At 45.8% G+C, this 17,222-nt stretch overlaps 2 protein-coding genes across 11 annotated transcripts in view; one reads left to right on the top strand and one right to left on the bottom strand.

Annotated features, from left to right (window-relative positions):
• LOC125449234 (zinc finger protein 229-like) overlaps window positions 1-17,222 on the bottom strand; it is a 43,152-nt gene that overhangs the window by 20,279 nt on the left and 5,651 nt on the right. For 2 of the 6 annotated variants that reach the window (XM_059641596.1, XM_059641595.1), the window contains exon 2: window positions 12,756-12,904. The gene's annotated coding sequence lies outside the window, so the exon portion shown is untranslated. Of the gene's footprint in view, window positions 1-5,595; window positions 5,664-6,026; window positions 6,110-8,701; window positions 8,838-12,755; window positions 12,905-14,553; window positions 14,889-17,222 lie in introns of those variants that run through there. The other 4 variants (XM_059641594.1, XM_059641599.1, XM_059641597.1 and 1 more) reach the window with 4 other exon arrangements.
• Window positions 5,845-17,222, top strand: part of LOC125449413 (gastrula zinc finger protein XlCGF71.1-like) — a 129,842-nt gene continuing 118,464 nt past the window's right edge. For 3 of the 5 annotated variants that reach the window (XM_059641607.1, XM_059641609.1, XM_059641605.1), the window contains exon 1: window positions 12,772-13,636. The gene's annotated coding sequence lies outside the window, so the exon portion shown is untranslated. Of the gene's footprint in view, window positions 5,934-12,771; window positions 13,637-17,222 lie in introns of those variants that run through there. The other 2 variants (XM_059641606.1, XM_059641608.1) reach the window with 2 other exon arrangements.

A 17,222-nucleotide genomic window follows, 5' to 3' on the forward strand; every position in this document is an offset into this window, starting at 1 on the left:
GGAATGACTAAGTTGGTTGACTAAGTTATGAGCCTATGGAATTCACTACCACAAAAAGCAGTTGAGGCCAAAACATTGAGTTTTCAAGGAGGAGGTAAATACAGCTCTTGTAGCTGGAAGGATCAAAGGATATCGGCAGAGGGTGGGATTAGGATATTTCTCCATGATCAGCCATGATCATGTTGAGTGGTGGAGCAGGCTCAAGGATGACCTACTCCTGAGATTCTCTGGAAATGCCTAACAGCAGGAACTTACAACTTATGAACTGGAAGCTGAGTTGAAGACATTATGATACATTGTGGCAGGAAAAGATACTCGGACACTTGTTGCAGAAGATGCTGTCACCCCTTAGGACAGGCCAGTCTGATTCCATTTGTAGTAAGGGACAGGAGACTCTGACTACCACTGAGGCAAGTACGAGTCAGAGAATACCAGAATGCAGGAGCTATGAAACAAGTTCAAGGTACTCATCTGCATTAATGTAATCAAGGTTTGTAAAGAAGAAGAATGGACAGACCGGGGAACTTTTGTCAGGATACCTTTTGTGAAAGAGAGAGTAATCAGGAATACAGTGGCAGTAGGAGATGGTAGTGTGAAGGGGACACACACTGTTCTGATTAGCAAACAGTATAATTCCAGAAGGTTACGTTGACTCCCCAGTCCCCAAACTTGGGACATCTACTCAGTGCTGGACAGGAGGTTGGAGTGATAGGATCCAGCTGTCATGGCCCATGTAAGTACAAAACACGCAAGGAGGATTTGGCTTTGTTTAGACATTATGGGGAGCTAGGGACCAAATCGAAGAGCAGCACCTGAATCTCTGGATTATTTCTTCAGGCCTGTGAAAGTTGACAGAGGGCACTTAAGGCTGCTGAAATAAAATACAGCATGTGGCTAAAAGGCTGGTATGAGATAAGTGGGTTTCAGTTTGTGGGGCAGTGGGGGCACCAGCATCAATCAGTAGTATGGCTTGTATTGATGGGACAGTCTGCACCTGAACCCTGATGGGTCTAGTATTTCATGGAACCACATAACTAGGGAAGTAGGGTGGCCTTTAAAGAAAATAAGCAGGGTGAAGGATCAAGCTTGGGTATATGTGGAAATCAAGGGTAGAATCAAGACAGGACAGCAGAACAGTAATAAGAAAAACGAAGGTCAGAAAATGGCCGGAAGGGACGGGGAGAATAGACATTTGAATATACCTACAGTTAACACTTGATGTTAGAAAGATAATAAAAAGACAAAGCTAAAGGCTCTGTACCCAAATGTGTGCAACATTCATAATACATTAAATAAATTTATAGCATACATTGAAGTAAATAAATTTTGCCTGATAGCCATTGCAGAGACATGACTGCATGATGACAATAGGTGGAGAGGAGAGTATAGGTGGGGAGGTAGGGAGGGGAATATGGTCTCTGGAATATCATAACTTAGGGAGGGAGGGGATAGGTCAGTCCAGGGAAGACGGACAGGTCAAGGAGGTGGGATGAGGTTAGTAGGTAGGAGATGGAGGTGCGGCTTGGGGTGAGAGGAAGAACACGTTTGGGAGGCAGAGACAGGTTGGACTGGTTTTGGGATGCAGTGGGTGGAGGGGAAGAGCTGGGCTGGTTGTGTGGTGCAGTGGGGGGAGGGGATGAACTGGGCTGGTTTTGGGATGCGGTGGGGGAAGGGGAGATTTTGAAGCTGGTGAAGTCCACATTGATACCATTGGGCCGCAGGGTTCCCAAACAGAATATGAGTTTCTGTTCCTGCAACCTTCGGGTGGCATCATTGTGGCACTGCAGGAGGCCCATGATGGACATGTCATCTAAAGAATGGGAGGGGGAGTGGAAATGGTTTGCCACTGGGAGGTGCAGTTGTTTATTGCGAACCGAGCGGAGGTGTTCTGCAAAGTGGTTCCCAAGCCTCCGCTTGGTTTCCCCAATGTAGAGGAGGCCACACCGGGTACAGTGGATGCAGTATACCACATTGGCAGATGTGCAGGTGAACCTCTGCTTAATGTGGAAAGTCATCTTGGGGCCTGGGATAGGGCTGAGGGAGGAGGTGTGGGGGCAAGTGTAGCATTTCCTGTGGTTGCAGGGGAAGGTGCCGGGTGTGGTGGGGTTGGAGGGCAGTGTGGAGCGAACAAGGGAGTCACTGAGAGAGTGGTCTCTCCGGAAAGCAGACAGGGGTGGGGATGGAAAAATGTCTTGGGTGGTGGGGTTGGATTGTAGATGGCGGAAATGTCGGAGGATGACGCGTTGTATCCGGAGGTTGGTGAGGTGGTGTGTGAGAACGAGGGGGATCCTCTTTGGGCGGTTGTGGCGGGGGCGGGGTGTGAGGGATGTGTTGCGGGAAATGTGGGAGATGCGGTCAAGGGTGTTCTCAACCACTGTGGGGGGAAAGTTGCGGTCCTTGAAGAACTTGGACATCTGGGATGTGCAGGAGTAGAATGCCTCATCGTGGGAGCAGATGCGGTCGAGGCGGAGGAATTGGGAATAGGGGATGGAATTTTTGCAGGAGGGTGGGTGGGAGGAGGTGTATTCTAGGTAGCTTTGGGAGTCAATGGGCTTGAAATGGACATCAGTTACAAGCTGGTTGCCTGAGATGGAGGCTGAGAGGTCCAGGAAGGTGAGGGATGTGCTGGAGATGGCCCAGGTGAACTGAAAGTTGGGGTGGAAGGTGTTGGTGAAGTGGATGAACTGTTCGAGCTCCTCTGGGGAGCAAGAGGCAGCGCCGATACAGTCATCAATGTAATGGAGGAAGAGGTGGGGTTTGGGGCCTGTGTAGGTGCGGAAGAGGGACTGTTCCACGTAAGCTACAAAGAGGCAGGCATAGCTAGGGCCCATGAGGGTGCCCGTGGCCACCCCCTTAGTCTGTAGGAAGTGGGAGGAATCGAAAGCGAAGTTGTTGAGGGTGAGGACGAGTTCGGCTAGGCGGATGAGGGTGTCGGTGGAGGGGGACTGGTTGGGCCTGCGGGACAGGAAGAAGCGGAGGGCCTTGAGCCTTGAGGATACACAAGTTGAGTTACTGGGCAAACATCTGACAGAGGGAACAGAATTTGGGAGAATGGCAAGTTATTCAACTTGGCAGGAAGAATTAAAAAAAAGTATTACTTAAACAGAGAATGACTGCAGCATTCTGAGTTTCAGAGGGATCTAAGCGTTCTTGTGCATGATTCATAAAAATTTAACATGCAGATACAGCAGTAATTAAACGCCAGCTTTGCTCCCCTCCAATCTGAGCTCACTCTCAGGTTCCTAATACCTTGCCTACTTTGTTGAAACCCTCCCCTATAGCACTGGCAAATTTACATATTTATACAGAATCTGCTAAGATGCAAGCTTTCCATCTTGCACATGTCCCATTTGCCACAGAGCCATTCAAATGCCTCAGAAATCTGATGCCCTCTCTTTAACCATAATTCTCCAGCCACGTCTTCAATCACTCAATTTTTCTTTTTCCATTCTCACTTGCATGTGACATTGAGAATACCCCTGCTAGTATTTTTTTTTAAAGTCCTGCTTTTACCCAATGGAAATGGAGTACCATTTAGCGAGCTAGATGATCTCAAATGACCCCTACACTTCCTAATCTGCATTCGTGGTTCTAGCCTGTGGTTTTCCTAAACTTGTTACCTGGGTTGCTCAAATGTCCATGATTTTCCCCACACGCTATGGGACATACACTCCAGGAGGTTAAGCTGCCCTATCAAACCTTAACTTTACATTACATATTTAGCTTCATTTCACTGTACATTCCTCTCCCTTATGGTTATTGAGTTTATATTGCTATTTCTTAAAAATAGATATGTGATTTTTTAAAGCAATTTACAGACGCTGTAAACAGCAGCTCCCCACCAATGAACCAAGTTAGGTAAAATTTATCTCATTGAATCAATCATCATCTCTCCTGAGATAATGGGAACTGCAGGTACTGGAGAATCCGGGATAACAAAGTGTAGTGCTGGATGAACACAGCAGGCCATGCAGCATTTTAGGAGCACAAAAGCTGATGTTTTGGGCCTAGACCCTTCTTCAGAAAAGGGGGAGGGGAGAGGGTTCTGAAATAAATGGGGAGAGACGGGGAGGCAGATCGAAGATGGATAGAGGAGAAGATAGGTGGAGAGGAGACAGACAAGTTAAAGAGGCGGGGATGGAGCCAGTAGAGGTGAGTGTACGTGGGGAGGTAGGGAGGACGGACAGGTCAAGGGCGCAGAATGAGGTTAGTAGGAAGGATATGGGGGTGTGGCTTGAGGTGGGAGGAGGGCATAGGTGAGAGGAAGAACAGATTAGGGAGGTGGGGACAAGCTGGGCTCGTTTTGGGATGCAGTAGGGGGAAGGGAGATTTTGAAGCTTGTGAAATCCACATTGATACCATTGGGCTGCAGGGTTCTCAAGCGGAATATTAATTACTGTTCCTGCAACCTTCGGGTGACACCGTTGTGGCACTGCAGGAGGCCCAGGATGGACATGTTGTCTCACGAATGGGAGGGGGAGTTGAAATGGTTCGTGATTGGGAGGTGCAGTTGTTTATTGCAAACCGAGCATAGGTGTTCCGCAAAGCGGTCCCCAAGCCTCCGCTCCCGCTTGGTTTCCCCAATGTACAGGAGGCCACAACAGGTACAGCGGATGCAGTATACCACATTGGCAGATGTGCAGGTGAACATCTGCTTGATGTGGAAAGTCTTCTTTGGGCTTGGTTTGGGGGCCGGTGTAGCACTTCCTGTGGTTGCAGGGAAAGTGCCGGGTATGGTGGGGTTGGAAGGGAGTGTGGAGCGGACAAGGGAGTCACGGAGAGAGTGGTCCCTCCGTAAGGCAGACAAGGGTGGGGAGGGAAAATTGTCTTTAGTGGTGGGGTTGGATTGCCGATGGCAAACATGTCAGAGGATGATGCATTGGATCCAGAGGTTGGTGGGGTGGTAATGTGAGGACGAGAGGGATTCTGTTTTGGTTATTATTGCGGGTGGAGGGGTGTGAGGGATGAGTTGCAGGAAATGCAAGAGACATTGTTGAGGGCATCCTCCACCCTGCAGGGGTGGGGGGGGGGGCAGGGATTTGCAGTCGTTGAAAAACAAGGGTGTCCGAGATGTACGGGAATGGAACACCATCCTGGGAGCAGATGCGGCAGAAGCAAAGGAATTGGGAATAGGGAATGGCATTTTTGCAGGAAGGCTGGTGGTAGGAGGTGTGTTCTAGGTAGCTGTGGGAGTCGGTGGGCTTGAAACGGATATCGGTTTCTAGGTGGTTGCCTGAGATGGAGACTGAGAGGTCCAGGAAGGTGAGGGAGGTGTTAGAGATAGTTTAGGTGAACTTGAGGTTGGGGTGGAAGGTGTCGGTGAATCCACCTATCCATTTTCGATCCGCCTCCCCCTCTCTCTCCCTATTTATTTCAGAACCCTCTCCCCCCTCCCCCTTTTCTGATGAAGGGTCGAGGCCCGAAACGTCAGCTTTTGTGCTCCTCATATGCTGCTTGGCCTGCTGTGTTCATCCAGCTCCACACTTTGTTATCTCTTATTTTCACTCCAGATCTCAGAGATCCTGAGCCAGGATGGCGGTCACTAACATGGCCTTTCAAATATACTGTATCCGCCATATTTAGCTTTTATTCTACCTGTGCCCCTTCCCAGGTAAAAAGCACCAAGGATGGAGGTTCGTATTCGAAGTGCGCGGCCTCCAAAGGCTGTCTGTACATTAGTTCTCCCCACCCCGGATACCAAATCACGCCTAAGGAAGTGATTGACAGCAACTCAAGGCCTATTAGAAAGAGGATGCAGCCCCGGCCGACGCGGAACTAAAAGATCCCCCAGCCAATCAAAGCACAGAGCGTCGCGGAGGGCAGGGCTTGCTTGTTGAGTGGGCATGCGCTTTGCCGACTGAACAACACTGCAAAAATGGCCGCCCCCGGCGGAGACACTCTGAAAAGATGCCGTTTCTTCAATCCCCAGACCGGTAACGTTTACTCAGAGTTTGAATGTGTTGTCGACTTATGAAGCCCCTAAAGCCCACACGCGGTCTCCATCACTCCCATCGCAGTGCAATCACCTGCATGATTTGCGAGGTCACCGCCTAATCTAGGGTCCAACATTGACACTGTGATTCTCCGTGCGTCGCCCGGCTAATAGACGGTTTTTACGACATTTAATTGACGGCAGCTTCGGGCCAATTGAAAGAGGGAGTGAGCCAGAGGACTGGACGAGAGCGACTGATCCTCCAGCCAATTGGAGCGAATGAAGGGCGGGAGTAGTCACAGTCCAATATAAATTGCTGAGAAAATTCAAGATAACAAAGTGTGAAGTTGGGTGAACACAGCAGGTTGTTGCTTGGCCTGCTGTGTTCATTCAGCTTCACGCTTTGCTATCTTGGGTTCTCCAGCATCTGCAGTTCCCATTATCTGCTGAGAAAATTCGGTCAGTCTGGTAGCATCGTGCAGAGAAAGCAAAGTTAAACGTTCCGGGTGCAAAAAGTGATCCTTTCTCTATTGAGTCTCTGGGGGGCTATTTTCACTTTAGCACTGGTCCTATAGTCTCGAAAGTGTGAGGACATTTCAAGTGATCATCCGCACACATTCTGTTTAAAGGTTTCAAAGTTTCTTACCTCTGCTGTCCTCCTGGGTATTGCAATTCAAATTTCCACCACTCTCTAGATTAACTTTTTTTCTCCCCCCTCAGACTGCCTTGAGCCTCCTGCCCTTCACCTTAAAATTATCCCCTCTTTATATTGACTAAGGGAAATAGCTGCTTCTTATTCACTCAGCTATGACCCCCCCCCTGCCATTGTCCATGCTAAAGCCTATCCAGTCTCCCTGCATAACAAAAATGTTTCATCCTGGTAAATCTCCTGTGCAACCCCTTCAATCACCTCCCTTCTATAGTCAGGCGCACAGTACTTCAGCTGAGGCCTAATCAAAGTTTTCTATGTCATACCCTCCCCTGGTCTTATGACTAATAAAGGCAAGTGTGGCATATGCTGCCTTAACTACCTATTAACCTGTCCTGCCACTTTCAAGAATCTGTGGGTAAGCACCTTAAGATCTCTTCTTCTGAGCTTCCTACTGACTTGACATTCACTGAATATTCCCTCATTTTGTCGATTCTTCCAAAGTGCAAAACCTCACACTTTTCAGGGTTAAATTCTGTCTGCCACTGATCTGAGCATCTGAACGATTAGTCTATATTTTCCTGTTATCGGAGACCTTCTTCCTCACTGTCACTCACTTGGCCAATCTTTGTGTTACCTGTTAACTTATCATCCTTCATCCCCAACATTCTTAGCTATATTGTTTGTTTATATATTTCACAACAAATAAGGGACCCAACACTGATTTCTGTTGTACACCACTAGATACCAGCCTCTAGTTATAAACACAGACCACAAGCTTCTGTTTGACTTATTGATTTTGATTTATCATTATTGTCACATGTACTGAGAAAGTTTTATATTGAGTGCTAACCAGACAAATCACACCTTATGTAAGTACATCAGGGTAATAGAACAGAATGCAGAATATAGTGTTTCAGCTACAAAGAAGGTGCAGAGAAAGATCAACTCTTACATATGAGAAGTCTGTTCAATTGTCCAATAACAATGGGGAAGAAGCTGTTCTTAAATCGTTGGTATGCATTTTCAAACTTTTGTATGTTTTGTATCTGATTTTTGAGGAGTGTGCAAGAGAGTATAATTGGGGTGGAAGGGGTATTTGATTATGTTGGCTGCTTTCCTAAGTAGTAGAAGGTGTACCTGGAGTCAAAGGAAGGAAGTCTGGTTTTCATGATAGACTGGACTGCATTCACAACTCTCTAATTTCTTGCTGTCTTGGGCACAGCAGTTGCTCTACCAAGCTGTGATGCATCTGTACAGGATGCTTCCTATGGTGCATCTTTAAAAATTGGTAAGAGTCATCATGAACATGATGAATTTCCTTAGCCCTCCAAAGAGAGATGTTGGTTTGCTTGCTTGGCTGTAGCATCAATGTGGATGGACCAGGATAGCTCATTGGTGACATTTATTACTGCTAAGCCAATTTTGGATCCAACATGCCAAGTTACCCTCAATACCATGCTTTTTTCCCTTCATCAGTCTCCCATGTCAGACTGTGCAGCCTTGTCTTATTCCTTTGAAACTCAGCATTGGTGGACTGCCTCTGTCTTGGTTCCTTTATGATAGCGCACTGTGTCCCCATTATACTAAAGCTCTGTGTTCCCTCCCCTTGCCAAACTAGTTTAAACCCTGCTTAATAGCACTTGCAACCCTCACCCTCCCCAGCTAGGATGTTGATCCCATTCTTGTTCAGGTGCAGACTGTCCCACTTTTCCCCAGAAATGGTTCCAGTGATCCTGATATCTAAAACCCTCACTCCCGTACCAAATCTAAGCCATGCATTAATCTGCCCTATTCTTCTACTTCTGTACTTCCAGGAACATGCACTGAGAATAATCCAGAAGTTACAACCACTGAAGTCCTGTTTTGAATCCACTGCCTAATTCCTTAAATTCTTCATGAAAAACCTCATTCCTTAGGCTGCAGAAATGCCTGCCTAATGATTCCTCTAGAACTATCGCTCCTCCTTTTCTCTATCTTCCTCTCCTATACAGTCAGGCTGCTTATGGTGCCAGAAGTTTGACTCTGCCTGCACTTCCTTGATGAACCAGCACCTCAACAATTTCTAAATTGGAAAATTGATTTGTGAGCAGGACCCAGGGGCCTTCTGCATGACTTACCTGTTTCTCTGAATATTGTCAGCCTTTGTGGAAGGGGAAATGTTTGTTCTGTCTGAAGGGAAAGATTTCAAACTGATGTGATTGGGGAAGCACGTACACACACTCAGCTGGAATCTTGTGAGAAACTGTTCCCCTCCTATGAAGAATTGACACAGTGAGAAGACACGTTGATTCTCCTGAGAGCTCACAGTAACAAGACACCACTATTCTTCCCTCCTGTTGAGGATCAATACAATGGGTAAACATGCTGATGCATCAGTGAGTTCCCAATAGCAAAAGGCCATTGAACTGCTCAATATGTGTGAAGAGATTCAGCAAGTCATCTCGTGTAGCATCAGCTCCTTCACACTTACAAAAGAGAATTTTGTTGCTGTCAATGTGGGGATGTAAAAATATAATGTCCAGTAAATGCTCAGGCAGCATCTATGGAGAAAGAAATGCAGAGGAGGTTCACCTCAGGATGTTGCCTGGTATGGAGGGCGCTAGCTACGAAGAAAGGTTGAGTAAATTAGGATTATTTTCATTAGAAAGACGGAGATTCGGGGGGGACCTGATTGAGGTCTACAAAAACATGAGGGGATAGCAAAAAGCTTTTTCCCAGATTGGGGGACTCAATTACTAGGGGTCATGAGTTCAAAGTGAGAGGAGGAAAGTTTATGGGAGATATGCGTGGAATGTTCTTTACGCAGAGGGTGGTGGGTGCCTGGAACGGGTTGCCAGTGGAGGTGGTAGCCGTAGACATGATAGTGTCTTTAAGATGTATCTGGACAGGTACATGGATGGGCAGGGAGCAAAGGGATACAGAACGTTAGAAAATAGATGACAGGTTTAGGCAGAGGATCTTGATCGCGCAGGCTTAGAGGGCCAAATGAACTGTTCCTGTGCTGTAATTTTCTTTGTTCTTTATTCTTTGAATGTGACTTGTCTTTGGAGATCTCAATGAGGTGCTGGATTTTGGAAGATGTAGTGAATGGAAATATACACATCATTTGCAGAGCTGTCTGGAGTGTGCAAGGAAACTGGAAACTGGAAATTGATGCATGCAGATCTTTGAAAGTGACAGGATACATTGAGAGGGCATTTAACAAGAAACGTGGGGCGATGGGCTTCATAAAAACAAACAAAAAAGGAGGAGGCAATCCAGCACTTTCCTCCATTAAAGATAATCATAGCAGATCATCCAACTGAGTACCCTATTCTCACTTTCCCGCCCGTATCCTTTGATTCCTATCGAACCGCTTCTTGAAAACATTCAATGTTTTGGCCTCAGCTACGTCCTGTGGGTTACTCTCTGGATTAAGAAATTACTCCTTATCGCAGTACTAAATGGCCTACTCTGTATTCTTAGACTGTGTCTCCTGATTCTTACTTCCCAGTCATTGAGAACATCTTTCTTGCATTTACCTTTTCTGGTCTTGTGAGATTCTCATAGGTTTCCATAAGAACTTCTCTGCATTCTTCTAGACTTCAGTGAAAACAGTCCTAACCAACCCAGTCTTTCTTCAAATGTCAGTTTGATAAACCTTTGTTATACTCCCTCTGTAGCCAGAACATCATTCCTCAGATAAGGAGACCAAAACTGGGCACAAAACTCCAAGTGTGGCCTCATCAAGGCCATATACAATTGCAGGAAGACATCCCTGCTATCCTATCCTTTTGTTATGAAGGCCAACATGCTACACCTGCATGCTTATTTTCAATGACAGGTGTACAAGACTTCCAGGTCTCATTGCACTTCCCCCTTTCCCAATTATTTGCTATTCAAGATAATAACCCCACATTTTTCCACATTATACTTCATTTGCCATGCACTTTTGCCCACTCGTTCATCTTGTCAAAATCACACTGAAATATCCCTGTATCCTCATCATAGTTCATTCAAGGGCACAGCTTCGTGGCATCTGCAAACTTGGAGACATTTCTTTTAGTTCCTTCACGTAAATTGTATATTGTGAATAGCGGGGGTCTAAGCATGAGTCACAGCCTGCCATTTGAAAAATGGTCCATTTATTCCTATTCTATATTTCCAGCCTGCCAGCGAGTTTTCCATCCATGTCAGTATAATACCCTAATCCTGTGTGCTTTAATTTGACACACTAATATCTTACGGGACCTTATTGAAAGCCTTCTGAAAGTCCAGGTAAACCACATTCACTGGCTCCCCCTTTATCAATTCTAAAGTCACATCCTCAACAATTTCCAGTAATTTGTCAAGCGTGATTTTGCATTCATAAATCTGTGATGATTCTGCCTAATCCTGTTATAGAGTCATATGGCATGGAAACAGGGCCTTTGGTCAACTTGTCCATGCTGACCAGGTTTCCTGAACTGAACTAGTCCCAGTTGTCTCTATTTGGCCTATATTCTTCTAAACCTTTCCTTTCCATGTACCTGTCCAAATGTCTTTTAAATGTTGTAACTGTATCTGCCTCTATCACTTCTTCTGACAGATCATTCTATACACGCACCATCCTCTTTGTGAAAAATTTGCCTTTTTAAAATCTTTCTCCCGTCACCATCTAGCTTTGGACATCCCTACCCTAGGGAAAAGACTTTGGCTGTTCACCCTATCAATGCACCATATGATTTTATAAACCTTTATCAGGTTATCCCTCAGCCTCCTACACTCCAGGGTAAAAGAAGTCCCAGCCTCTACAGCCTCTCCTTGTAACTCAAATCCTCCAGTCTCAGTAACACCCTTGTAAATCTTTTTTTTTGTATTCTCTCCAGGTTAAAACTTCTTTCCTTTAGCAGGGCAACCAGAATTGTATGCACTGGCCTTACCAATGTCTTGTGCAGCTGCAGCATGATGTCCCACCTTGTGTCTAACACAATCCGTAATTTCCTTTGTTAACCGTGGTCATGCTGCCTGTCCTGTTTCATCTTGTGCCAGACAGAAATGAACAAATTGTTGCGGTTCTTTCATGCAGTCTGTAAATGTTTGCCATTGACTATCCACAGTCATCCCTTTAAGTGATGTTCCCCATCACTATATCATTGCAGTTTCCTTTGTAATACAGTATCAGGACTCAATTGCCATCTTAATGAGGAATTGATTAGATTCCCTACAGTGTGGAAACGGGCCCTTCAGCCCAACAAGTCCACATCTCCATTGGAGCATCCCACCCAGACCCAACCCTTTGTAACTCATCTAACCTACACATGCCTGAACACTATGGGCAATTTAGAATGGCCGATCCACCTAACCTGCACATCTTTAGACTGTGGGAAGGAAACCGGAGCAAACCCGCGCAGCCACGGCGAGAACATGCAAACTCCACACAGACAGTCGCCCGAGGCTGGAATCGAACCCGGCTCCCTGGCGCTGCAGTACTAACCACCGAGCCAACCTAGATGGTTGCTCACGCTCGGTCCTCCACCCTTGCCCTTCAGGGTAGACAAACAGGCTGGAAGAACAGAGCAAGCCATGCAGCATTTAGAAGAAAGGAGCAGTCAACGTTTTGGGTATTACCCTTCCTAAGGACTAGTGTGCCTGGCTTGCTGTATTCTTCCAGCCTCCTGTTTGTCTACCTTGTTTGGCAGCATTTGCAGGTTTTTTTGTCTCTTGCCTCTCATTCACCCTACAACCTGAGCATCTCGTCCTGGCCTGCTGTGTTCATCCAGCCTCACATTTTATTATCTTGGAATCTCCAGCATCTGCAGTTCCCATTATCACTGATACAATTTTAACCTCACTGCGAAGCCTCTTCCAGGGATGCCTAACCTGAAGAAGTTACCCTCCTCCCTCCGGACCAACCTCAGGGAATCTCTCTCCCATTGACACCCTCTCCACCTATCTTCTTTACTCTCCATCTTCGGTCCGCCTCCCCCTCTCTCCCTATTTATTCCAGTTCCCTCCCCCCATCCCCCTCTCTGATGAAGGGTCTAGGCCCGAAACGTCAGCTTTTGTGCTCCTGAGATGCTGCTTGGCCTGCTGTGTTCATCCAGCCTCACATTTTATTATCTTGGAATCTCCAGCATCTGCAGTTCCCATTATCTCTCATCTCGTCCCCCAGCTCGGCTTCAGTTCACTCCGATTGGTTGGAAGACTTACCACTCACATTCGATCGTCCAGCCTCGCCCTCCTTTCTGTTGGCCCAGAATCGCTGTCAATCACCTGGGCAGCGTGAGCTGGAACGTGGATATTGGTCATGTAAATCGCTGATCCAGGGGTTCAATGTGCTGCCTCTACGTTACTTGGAGCTGCAAATTGAGAAATGTTTTGTTCCAAAAATAGTATAATTATGCACTATTGTACGAAATCGTTAAAAGGAAATAATTATCCGTTAGTTTATTTGTATTTCAGCCCAGCGAGGAGGGTATGTGTGTCGGCATTGGGGTGCGGGCAAAGACCAAACAAGGATTTGCATCGTCTGTTCTGAATTTCCTGGTCTCGTAGAAATTGATTTGTGTAAATTGCCTTCATGGGTTCAGGGAAGATTTACAGACAGGAAAAGTCGCATCCAGATTTGACAGCAATACCATTTATCAGGGCTGGGATAACATTTGCCTTTGCATGTGGAAGGAGAAATGTTTGCCTGTGGGATAAGATTTAAAACATTAATGTGCTTGGAAAGGCAACAAGATATGCACATCCGAGTGAGAGTATTCCATAAGAGCAGAAGAAATAGGAATACGAGAAGGCCATTCAACCCCTCAAGGAACGTTTTCTTTAAACTGGGTGCGACCAGGGTTCACGCGTACTGACGGCCGTACCAATTACAGCTAACACATTCACTTCTGGTTTCTCCGGTAGCTGCTGCACATGCACGTGAGAGGACCATACGGTGGCTGGAGAAATTAAGAGTGAATTCAGCTCCCAAGTCTGTTGTCTTTCGATTTAAAAAAAAAACAAAAGAACTGCGGATGCTGTAATTCAGGAACAAAAACAGAAGTTCGTGGAACAACTGAGCAGGTCTAGCACCATCTTTGAAGGTAATATCAGAGTTAACGTTTTGGGTTTGGTGACCCTTGCTCAGGAACAAAAACAGTTCAGTTCTGTCGGTCTAAAGATCATGGCTGCTCTTCCCCAGGACACAACTCCCCTTTTGTGCCAGCAAGCCACAGCTCTCCCTGATATTTCACCACCTCTTTAAATACTTTCAGTAATCTAGCTTCCATAATATTTTGCAGTAAAGAATTCTAGACATTCACTTACTTCTGAGAGAGGAAATTCCTTTCCATCTCAGTTTTAAGTAAATGCTTCCTTATTCTGTAACTATGTCCCCTGGTTTGAGATTCCTCCACTCGTGAAAATATCTTCTCAGCATCTACTTGTCAAGTCTTCCTGAGAATTTTGTATGTTTCAATAAGATCACCCCTAATTCTTCTAAACTTTAAAGAATAGAGATGTAAGCTTTTTAGCTGTCCTCTCATGCCAGGAAATAGTCCAGCCAGTCTCTTCCAAGATGCCAGGAAATAGTCCAGCCAGTCTCTTCCAAGCTGCCTTGAGTGCCAATATATCATTTCTTAAATATGAGGAAAAAATATTATGCACTACTCCAGGTGTGACCTCACCAACATCCTGTACAGTTGTAATGAGACATTCCTAATTATAAACTCCAACCTCCCAACAATAAATGTCAAAATTTCATTTGCCTTCTTAATTACATATTGCACCTGCATTCTAACTTAATATTTTATGCACAAGAACATTCATATCCACCTGTGCTGTACGTTTACTGTGTTTCTATCTGTTTAAATACTAATCAGTCCTGTGACTTTTCCTAAAGCACACAACCTCACAACTTTCTACATTAAACTGATTCTACTAAGCTTTTTTTCTCACTCACTCAACCTATCTATAATGCCCTTGCAGATTATGATATTTTCATCACAACATGCACTCTTACCTGTTTTTGTATCATCAGCAAATTTGGCTACATTACATTTTCCCTCCTCCTCCTCTAAGTCAGTTGAAAATCTTGACCCCCGGCAGGGTCTCTCGGTTCCGCGATCGATTAATGAGCACTCACAATCGGTCTGGCTATTTAAGGCTTTACTCTTTATTTCTTCATACGGCCGGGTACGGAGCATCCGGAAACACACAAGTTGAACACTTCCGTATTTGTCGGAGGAACTGCACACAACAACTTAATACAAACATTTTTATACTTAAAGCAGGGTACAAGGCGTGATCGCGTAGTACATTCAAACAATTACCAATCCATAAGTGATATTGCTTCATTGGCAGTTACTTGGTCCAATGATATTAACTGGTAAACAACTTATGTCACAACACTTAGGTCACTTTCATCTCGCGACACAGTGCCGCAATATCTGCACCCGAAGGTCAGTTAGAACGGTTAGTACTTTCTTATCTTATCAAGTCACTTCTGTATTCTAAAGGGCGCATTGTCTGCCAATCTTTCTTTGCAACGGTCTGGGGGTTAGTTATCTATGCAATGCTAGCAGAATTAGTAGTTAGCAGCCTAGCAGCCATTTTGTTGTGCAAACTTGCAGTAAGAAGCCATCTTGTTGCCATCTAAGTTACCAAGAGCATTCATCAGGCAGTTGCTCCAAGCTGCAACTAGTCACGCAGGCGCAGGTCATGAGCCTCTATGTCCTAGCCTAGCCTGTATTCAAGTTTCATACTCTCATCTCCCCACTTTGGTCATTCCATGACCACACCATAGGGCGGGAGAGCATAGATTAGATCAGTTCAAGAGGATGGACACCAGAGCCTACCAATAGGCCTCTTCCAAGGAGGAGACAGTGGTGGACAACTGGTTCTCCTCATCCTCACTGGGGGCACCATCAGGACGGAGGAGGAGCACTTTCTGAGGGGAACCGATATCACTAATGGAATTCATTAGTTTAGCAATAATACATTTAATGATAGCGATACCAACAAAAAGACAAAGTAAAATAATACAAAGATATATCGCTAGATTGAGCAGCTAGTGGTACCATGAGCCAAAATTCCAATGTCCTTTTTTAGGACCTTGCCTAAAATCATTTAATTGCTCCTTAATAGACTGAATGGCATTGGTTATGTTATATGATTCATCCATAACATGGGTGATGCATTTGTCTCCACTGTAGTACATGCCCCCCCCCCCCCAAATTGTGCGCTAACGGCTCGGGTCACTATCTTCCTACAGGTATGTCCTCACTGGGGGCGTGGGACAGTAAGTGGTCCATTAGTACTAACTGCAAAGAGAACTGGAAGGGTCTGGTATGGCTGTCGTGTACGTCCCATTAAGGAGGAACACAAAGCCTTTCTTAGCTCGATAGCATTTGACCTCCTGATTATTTTTCTGCATGAATTGTTTGTACCACCAGTTCTCCGGCTGGCTGGGGACTCCGCCTGACCCCACCCGTTGGTAGGTATCAAATGGATACGTCCAGGTGGCTGAACTAACGTGTCCCATTACACTGACCACAAATAAACTGTCTACCGGCAGTTATGTTAAGATATCTTTGCTCATCGCAAGTGCACGTAAACAGGCCTTTGTTCACTTGGCAATGTTGGTGGAAGCACTGCGTCTGTACACAGGAGGTATTCTTGGGGACTAGAGCGTATGCGCATCCTCATCCCTGTCCTGTGAAGCAAAGTGGGTAACTTAGCGGGTTCAAACATATTGTGCCGTTCTTTCCCCGAATTCCAATACAAATCGGCGGCTGTTTCCTGTTTGAGTTTATCATCTCTACACATCTCCCCTGAATACCTCATCGGTATGTACCAGTCTGGCCTCCGTAGGGGGCGCTAGTTGTGTCAGTCGCGTATAAGTCAAAGGGGGTCCATCCAGGGGTGGCTACAAATAATGTCTCTACTGACAGGGCAAGTGGGTAACACACAGTGCGGTTTCCATACAAATGGATATGTGTCTTATAAAACAAATTGTCCTCTAGGCCTAATTTCATAAAGGCGGCCTTGACAATGGAAAGTCCAATAGTAGTCTTTAATCCTTCTGCAGGGCCCATCCTTTACAATCACTCAGATGAATCCAGCAGCTCTGTTCCTGAACTTTGACTGTTGGTGTTTGCAGGAGTATCTGGAATGGCCCTTTCCACCTTGGCCCGAGCTTGGTTCCAGTCCTTGATTAACAGGAGGTCTCCCGTTTGCAGTCTGGGAGATTCCTTCTGGTCGTCCGAGTCTTGATCCGTCACTTGTAGTGGTGGTCTGAAGGCATTCTTTACCTGTGAATGGAGAAACTTTAGAGACAAGGTTAGCCCTGCTGAGGGTATATTTGCCTCTCCTCTCCCATGATATTCAGGTCTATCTGGATAGGTGGGTCTGTATCAGAGTCCCAATGGGTTCTATTAGGTTGGCCATAAATTACCTCTGCAGCTGATAAATCTGTAGTTGAATGGGGGGGTGTTATTCTCATGTGGTATAAAGCTAAAGGCAGGACTTTTAGTCAATTGAGACCGGTCTCTGACATTAATTTAGTCAGTTTGGCCTTAAGGGTTCCATTTGCCCTTTCCACTATTCCTGCTGTTTGCAGGTGTTAAGCACAATGAAATTGCTGCTGGATATGCTGTACCTCACATGGCTCTCTGTTGATTTTCCCTACAA

This window comes from Stegostoma tigrinum, chromosome 42 (genome assembly GCF_030684315.1).
Source record: "Stegostoma tigrinum isolate sSteTig4 chromosome 42, sSteTig4.hap1, whole genome shotgun sequence".
Taxonomy (NCBI): domain Eukaryota; kingdom Metazoa; phylum Chordata; class Chondrichthyes; order Orectolobiformes; family Stegostomatidae; genus Stegostoma; species Stegostoma tigrinum.